The sequence below is a fragment of the Arachis ipaensis genome, chromosome B9 (assembly GCF_059453495.1).
Source record: "Arachis ipaensis isolate K30076 ecotype BB chromosome B9, ASM5945349v1, whole genome shotgun sequence".
Classification (NCBI taxonomy): domain Eukaryota; kingdom Viridiplantae; phylum Streptophyta; class Magnoliopsida; order Fabales; family Fabaceae; genus Arachis; species Arachis ipaensis.
In genome coordinates this window covers 105,396,996-105,404,928 of record NC_142444.1, presented here as the reverse complement: position 1 = coordinate 105,404,928, position 7,933 = coordinate 105,396,996, and the positions used below count along the sequence as shown (strand labels likewise).

Below are 7,933 nucleotides of genomic sequence, written 5' to 3'. Positions count from 1 at the left end.
CCTCCCCCCTCTTATTGTGATGGTAACTTACTGTTCTCTTCACTTTCGGCAGGGAAGAGCACACTCTTGAATCATTTGTTTTATACCAATTTCCAAGAGATGAACGCTGATGCTGGAAGGCAAGTAATTCTTGTAATCCATTTCCCTATAGACAAAGTTATTTGACAGTTGTAAGTATAGATGTGATATGTGATATGTGATGGTATTTGCATTGCTTGTTTTTAGGTTTAAAACAACCGAAGGAATTTGGATTGCTCGGTGTGCAGGCATTAAGCCTTGCACACTTGTGTTGGATTTGGAGGGAACTGATGAAAAAGAGTAAGGAGAAAATGTTCTCTCTCTCTCTCTCTCTCTCTCTCTCTCTCTCAAATTTTAAAATATTAATTTTTTATAAATTATAAATACATGGTGTTATGATTCTTGACAAATTGAATTAAAAAATTAGATACTCTTTTGTTGAGATTTTTTTCCGTTAGTTAAAGTTTTCATATTTATATTTGAGTAAAATTTTGGCTGCAAGAGCTGCCCTATATTAGCTTGAGCATTTTATTTAATTTTGATGTATTCAAATATTATTAGTCCGCTGTTTATCTGGGAAACAGAAATGCTTAATTTTGCTTGGTTTCTTTTCCGATATTGGCTAATTTTGTGTGTGTTTTTTTTGCCAGTTGCTTTTAAAAAGTCAAAATAATATTCACTGAAGTGCAAATGCTTTTGCATGTTAGATCTTCATTTAGTTCCTGGTGTACAAGAAGGCACTCCAAAGCACTGGTGTTGATCCCCAACCTATCATCACTGCTGCCAAGGTTTAAGAATATCACTTGTTTGATACTAAATTATGATTCATGATGTTTGATGCAAGTTTTGTTTGATAAAATTTTAACGTTAACAACTGAACATCTAAATTACCACGTGAATAAACTAACTGTAATGTATAAAGATCAATTGATCTGCTGTTTTTTTTTAGGTGCTAATGGTCTTGCATCTCCAAGGAATTTTCTTGAAGATAAATTCAATCCTGGATACACTATAGTGCAGAATTTTGGTGGTGAACTATTTGTTGCAGTCCTGGATTTCTCTCCCTTCGATGTTGTTGCTTGGCATGGTAATTATGTTCCATATAAGGTGGGTTATTCTTGTAGCAACATTGTTTCAAGAGAATGTTATCATTTCAATCTTCAACATGTTATTTCCAATTTTTTGGGGTAATAATAATTTGACAAATCTTGTTTTTGCTTTGTAGTATGATCTAAACAAATTCTGCCCTTACAATACTGTTCTGTTCGATCACAGTGATCCCTCGATAAAAACTGGTAAAATCTCTTTTATTATTATTTCCCCCAAGTTTTAGAATTTCCCTTAAACCACTTGTCTCTTTCTCTTCTGCTGGCTCCCCCCTCTTTTCTTTCTTTTTTCTGTGTTCTGACAATTATTTTGTATATGTAGTACTGACTGCACCAACGGATAAACCTGGGGTGACATTGCTTGATTTTGTAATTTTCCCACCAAGATGGCTAGTAAGTTATCCACTTCCATTAAAATTCAATTTGATTGTTATTTAGGATTTAGTTCTGATTCTTATATTGCATTATTATTTAGGATTTAGTTCACCCTTCATGCCATATCCTGTATACATCATTATTATTTAGGTTGAGTCTGCTATTAACAGATGGATAGAGCCTCTGTGGTGGGTGATGCCATTGAATATATAAGGGAGCTGCTCAGAACGGTCAATAAACTTGTTTACCAATTTTTTTTTTTAGTTGGTTGATGATTGAGGTTTTTTTTTTTAACAGAAAATCTGCACATTGACCCTTTCAGCAATCTTTTCAGCTCATTGTATATACGATCCATATATATATATATATTATCAATCATTCAATATTATTAGGAAGATGTTGCGATCATGAAGTATATGAATACGGATGCCTATAGATTCTCTATTTCTTGTTCCAGAATATTGCCTGGTAAGTAGACACTACTATATTATATTTACTAATCAACATCCTTAATTAATATGGATTACATCTAATTGAATATCTCATCTCTTCATCAATATTATATGCAGAAGGAAAAATTATAAAATAAGGTGATTGAGGAAATGAGCTATGAGAGTATATATATATATATATATATATATATATATATATATATATATATATATATATATATATATATATATATATATATATATATATATATGGGTGTCAGTTAATATATCTATGTTAAAGTTATAAATTAAAAAAATTTACAAAAAAAAAAGTAAAATCAAAGTTTTTGAAGTATTTATTATATATTTATTATAATAAAGAGAAGGTGAACCACGCAATATTCTGTTTCACAAGTTTGTGACTTAGAACAATCCTCATTTGGTTAGGTGGCTCTTACATTGCCATCTCACCTCTAATTTATCTTAATCACTTTCTTCTATCTTCAAACTTTCTATTACATAAGGTAAACTAGAGAAATATGAGTATATATTGATCAAGAAAATAGTAATTATAAAAGTATAAAGTATAATAAAAATTTTCTCAAACAGAATATTCCTTTTTAGTTATTGGTATGTATATATCATAAGAAGAATTTATTAGTTTATTTATTTAAGTCAATAATAGATATCTCCTCTACTAAGAGTGTGTTTATGTGGCAGAAATTAAAGAATCTGTTAATAGCAGTAGTGGCTTGTTCCTTAAAATCTAATCCATGCAGAAAAATTTTGAGTATGAGGTATAAAAATTCTGTATGCATCCATCTCTTTTAGACTTAGTATATTTGAAGAACAAGAATAATTGCTGATCACTTATTAAGTTGTGAAGAAAATATGGTCTAATTCTATTGGCTTTGCTTGGAAATTTTGAAGGGTTAGCACTTTTTGTTTACTTGTTGATTAGTTTGTGTTTCATTCCAGAATCTCTTAGATAGTTAGTAATAATTAATTAGGCATTATAATAATAATAATAATAATAATAATAATAATAATAATAATAATAATAATAATAATAATAAAAAGAAACCAAGCTGTGAAAGAAAATTAATTAAAATAAACATGATTTTTTTTCAGGCAAATAATCAAGACAAAAGAAGGATTGGAGTGAGGACAGAGATTATCATGACAAAGTGCACCAAAAATTATGATGAAAATTTTATGTATTAAGAGATACATATTAAGACATTTATAATTAAAAGATTATGTTATGTTAGATACTTTATTTGTATAGGGGTTATTATTTATTAATTTTTAATACTAGAAAATAATATATTAAATACATTGTTTATGAGTTATATAATATTTTGTTTGAGTAGTGATTTTTTGTTATTGAAAAAGTTTAATAAAAAAATTATTTGTTTAATGCGATAAAAAAAAGGTCAAAATTTGTCTTTGTAAATGATTAAAAAATGTCACTTTTATCCGGTAAAAATGGCGGTTTGTAACTGCCATTTTAAACAACATGAAATGCCATTTTAACTCGGTAAAAATGGCGATTTCATATGCCAATTTAACCAACTAAAAATGCCGTTTTAACCAATCAAAATGCTGCTATGTCAGGGTAAAAACGGCGGTTCGTAAACGCCATTTTAACCAACCAAAAATGACATTTTCATCCTGGAAATAATGGCAGTTTGAACCGCCATTTTAACCAACCAAAACCGCCATTTTAACTCTGAAAATAACGGCGGTTTGAACTGCCGTTTTAACCAACCAAAAAATTTCATTTTATTTGGAAAAAATGGTAGTTTGAACCGCCGTTTTAACCTATCCAAAAACTGCCATTTTAACTCAGAGAATTGTGGCAGTTTTTTAAAACCGCCGTAATAACCAGAATAGTGTCCAGAATTACGTCGTTTTCTAAAACCGCCGTTTCTGGTAATAATAGCGGTTCAAAGCACCGTAATTACCCAAAAAAACTGCCATTTTAACCAGAATTCTTTGTAGTGAAGAATTCGAAAGTTAGAACTAAAAAGAGAAACTATTTTTTTTATTAATTAAATTCAAAAATAGAATCTTAATTAATTAAGAAGAATTGAAAATTAAATTATGAATTTCGAAAAAGAAGAGAGAGAAATAGAGAGGATATTTTTGAAAATTAGAAGATAGAAGAATTAGTTAAGAAGTTTTGGAAAAGAGGAGAGAAAACAATTAACTAATTAAGAAAGATTTGAAAACAAGATAAGATAGAAGATTAGAAAATATTTGAATTTAAAACTTAAAATTAGAAAAGATAAGATAAGAAATTGAAAAGATTTGAAAAAGATTTTATTTAAAATTTGAAATTAGAAAAGATAAGATAAGAATTTGAAAAAGATTTGAAAAAGATTTGGAAGAGATAAGATTTGAAATTTGATTTTCGAAAAAAGATTTGATTTTGAAATTTTAAATTTTAAATTTTGAAATTGAATTTTAAAATTTGAATTTGAAATAAGATAAGATAAGATTTTTGAATTTTAAAGAAGGATAAAAGGATAATGATTTTAAAAAGATTTGAATTTAAAATTTAAAACTAAGATAAGATAAGATAATGATTTTGAAATTAAAATTTGAAATTTTTGTTGAGATTTTCGAAAATTGAAGTAAAAAGATAAAAAAGATATATTTTTTATTTTTTATTTTTTGAATTAATGAAGAAAGAGAAAAACAAACAAAACACCAAACTTAAAATTTTTAGATCTAAGAGTGATAATTTTCAAAAATCAAGAGAACAAACACCAAAAGACACCAAAACTTAAAATTTTAAAGATCAAAACAAGAAGAAAAACAAGAACACTTTGAAGATCAAGAAGAACACCAAGAACAAAACTTAAATAATTCAAAGAAAACAAAAACATGCAAAGGACACCAAACTTAAAAATTTTGAAAACCAAAGACACCAATTTCGAAAATTTTAAAAGAAAAGACACAAGAAGACACCAAACTTAAAGATTGACACAAGATTCAAACAAAAGACACTATTATTGAAAATTTTTAGAAAAAAGACTCAAGAAATTCAAAAAAGACTCAAACAAGAACAAGAACAAAGACTCAAACAAAAGATCAAGATTAATAAAGAAAAGAAAAGGTTTTTGAAAATTTTTTTATTTTTTTTTGAAAAAGAAAATAAAAGATTTAAACAAAATTAAAAATAATACCTAATCTAAGCAACAAGATAATCTGTTAGTTGTCCAAACTCAAACAATCCCCGGCAACGGTGCCAAAAACTTGGTGCGCGGAATTACATTTCGCGCAACTGAACTAGCAAGTGCACTAGGTCGTCCAAGTAATACCTAAGTGAGTTAGGGTCGATCCCACGAGGATTGTGACTTAAAGCAAGCTATGGTTATCTTGTAAATCTTAGTCTGGTGGATAGAAAAGTGGGTTGGTTGTTTAGAACGCATAAAAGTAAAATAAAGAAAATGTTACTCAATTGACAGTGGAAGCAATGATAAGAAGATGGTTAAGGCTTGGAGATGCTTTGTTCTTTTGGAGCAATTCGGTTTCACTGTCTACTCCAATTGTGAATAATTTCTTCTATGGCAGGTTGTATGTGATCAACACCTTTCTTGAGAGGTCGCCAATTCTCCTCCAGAGCTAAACCCAAGGGTTAGTGCGGATCCAGTCTGATTGAGGGTGAAGCTCCTGCAGTCTATTTCCCTTAGTGATCCTACTCAAAACATCACAGACAAGGTCGAATCTTCTGGATCAGAGAATGCTGTGCGTTTGGTTCTAGCCTTTACCACAAAGACTCTAATCTCCCCATATCTCGGCTGAATTGGTGTCTCATGAAGTCCCCAACGAAGTCGTGGATTAGCCGTTTAAGAGATGTATAATCAAGCTAGTGGTTCATCATTGTCCAATGAAAGACTCACTTTGAACCCATGTAGAATGAGATAACCTTGTGCCGGTTCAACGCATTCATAAGGATGAAGAACAAAGATACATCTTAGAATAGAGAATCAACCACGGATTGAAGATAGAAAAGTAATGCTTTATTAATCCATAAAACTCAACAGAGCTCCTCCCCTCAACCTAGGAGGTTTAGAGACTCATACTAATAGAAAATACAATATAAAATGTGTAGAGTGTCAAAAGTCTCTAAAAAGTGTAAAAGTTCTCAAATAAATACTAGACTAATGACTAAGGATTACATAAGAAGGGTAAAATAGTCTTTAAGTGCAAAAATCCACTTCCGGGACCCACTTGGTGATGTTTGGGCTGAGCAAAAGAGTGAGCCATGTGCTAGGAGGGCTCTAGGGTGTTGAACGCTGGCTAGGGGCACCTTTTTGGGTGTTGGACGCTAGTCACTCCTCCCTTGGGCGTTGGACGCCAGAATAGGGCAGATGGCTGGCGTTGAACGCCAGTTTTAGGCCTTTAATTCTTAAGCAAATTATAAACTATTAAACATTTCTGGAAATCCCTAAATGTTAGCTTCCCATAGCCATTGAGAACGCTCCATTTGGTTATCTTTAGCTCCAGAAAAGCTCTTTCGAATGCAAGGAGGTCAGATCCTGACAGCATCTACAACACTCTCTCTGTCCCTGAATCAGACTTTTGCTCTGGCTCCTCAATTTTAGCCAGAAAATACCTGAAATTGCATAAAAACACAAACTCAAAATAGAATCCAAAAATATGAATTTTGCACTAAAACCTATGAAAATATAATAAAACTCAAATAAAACATGCTAAAAACTATATGAAAATGATGGCAAAAAGTATATAAAATATCCGCTCATCAAAATGTATGTATGTATGATTGTATAATGAAAGAAAAGAAAAAGTATTTTCGATTTTTCACATAAAGTAAATGTGTTTTTCATTTTAAAGGGTTCTACTATGTAAATATATATTTAAAGTCGTCGTAATACTCCTCGCTATTAGAGTGGCACGGCCGGATGCATGACATTCTAGTAGTAAGGTGTTACATGTGTACTTAGTCAAATCAAAGGTACAAAATTTCTCAAAGGGGTCTTTAGGATATGAACAAATTGAAAAATAAGAGAGAAAAGAGAAAATTTTAAGAGAAAAGGAAAGTGAGAAAGAGAGTGAGTATCCGAGTGAAAATAGCTAAATTCTGAACGAAAGAGAAAGAAAGAGCATAATGAGAGAGATAGGAGCGAATGAGAGAAAAAAGAGACTGAGAACAATAAACACAGTTGTGAGAAATATCTAGAAAGTTCTAGCTTAGACAAGAGTGTATTAGTGCCATTAAATTCTAAAGAGTCTTTAATTTCTCATATGTCTAACCATGAATTGTTTACTATTTTCATATCAGTTTTTCAAGATTTTTCTGATTTATTGGTGAGTTTTGAAGGCATTAATATAGATGAAAAGAAAAAAATCAACAATTTCCATACTTTAGTGAGCAAATGCATAAAATAAGTCTCAAGTACTTAGCATATGACAATGTATTGTATGTTTTGTATTTGATATTTCAAGGAATCTTGAACAAGAGGTATACAAAATGGACTGAGTTACTTGATTATTCTCCATATATGACTGAACAAGGTAATGAGAACGTAGTTACTTATGAATTTCTCAAAAAGTATGATTTAATCACTACTCTTACTCCTAATTTGTTAATATTTGAATATATAAAAGATTTTAATGCAATCAAATCCGATTTTTAAAATAGTGATTTAAAAGGGCATAGTATAATAAAATGAATCATAGATTTGTTATCGATATATATATTTGTTGGCCTCATAGACGTTGTTTTGTTGATGGAATATTTTTTATTTTATTGCATATAAGAAAGTTGAATCCTAAGCTTTCTCAAATATATTGTGCATTTCTTTGTTTATTCCTATTCATACGTGGATTGATATTTTTATGAATTTTCTACTAGATTTGCCTAGAATTCAAAAACATAATTATAATATTGTTCTTAATGTAGACAAAATTAGTATGATAGTATTTTTAATTATATAATAAAATATTAAAGTTTTTACACACATTACTTGG

At 29.9% G+C, this 7,933-nt stretch overlaps 1 long non-coding RNA gene across 1 annotated transcript; it reads left to right on the top strand.

Annotated features, from left to right (window-relative positions):
• The first annotated feature begins 973 nt into the window (after window positions 1-973).
• LOC107616945 (uncharacterized) lies at window positions 974-1,611 on the top strand. Its single transcript, XR_015899394.1, has 3 exons — window positions 974-1,125; window positions 1,244-1,313; window positions 1,447-1,611. It is a non-coding gene; the product is annotated as an uncharacterized LOC107616945 (long non-coding RNA).
• Window positions 1,612-7,933: the final 6,322 nt, after the last annotated feature.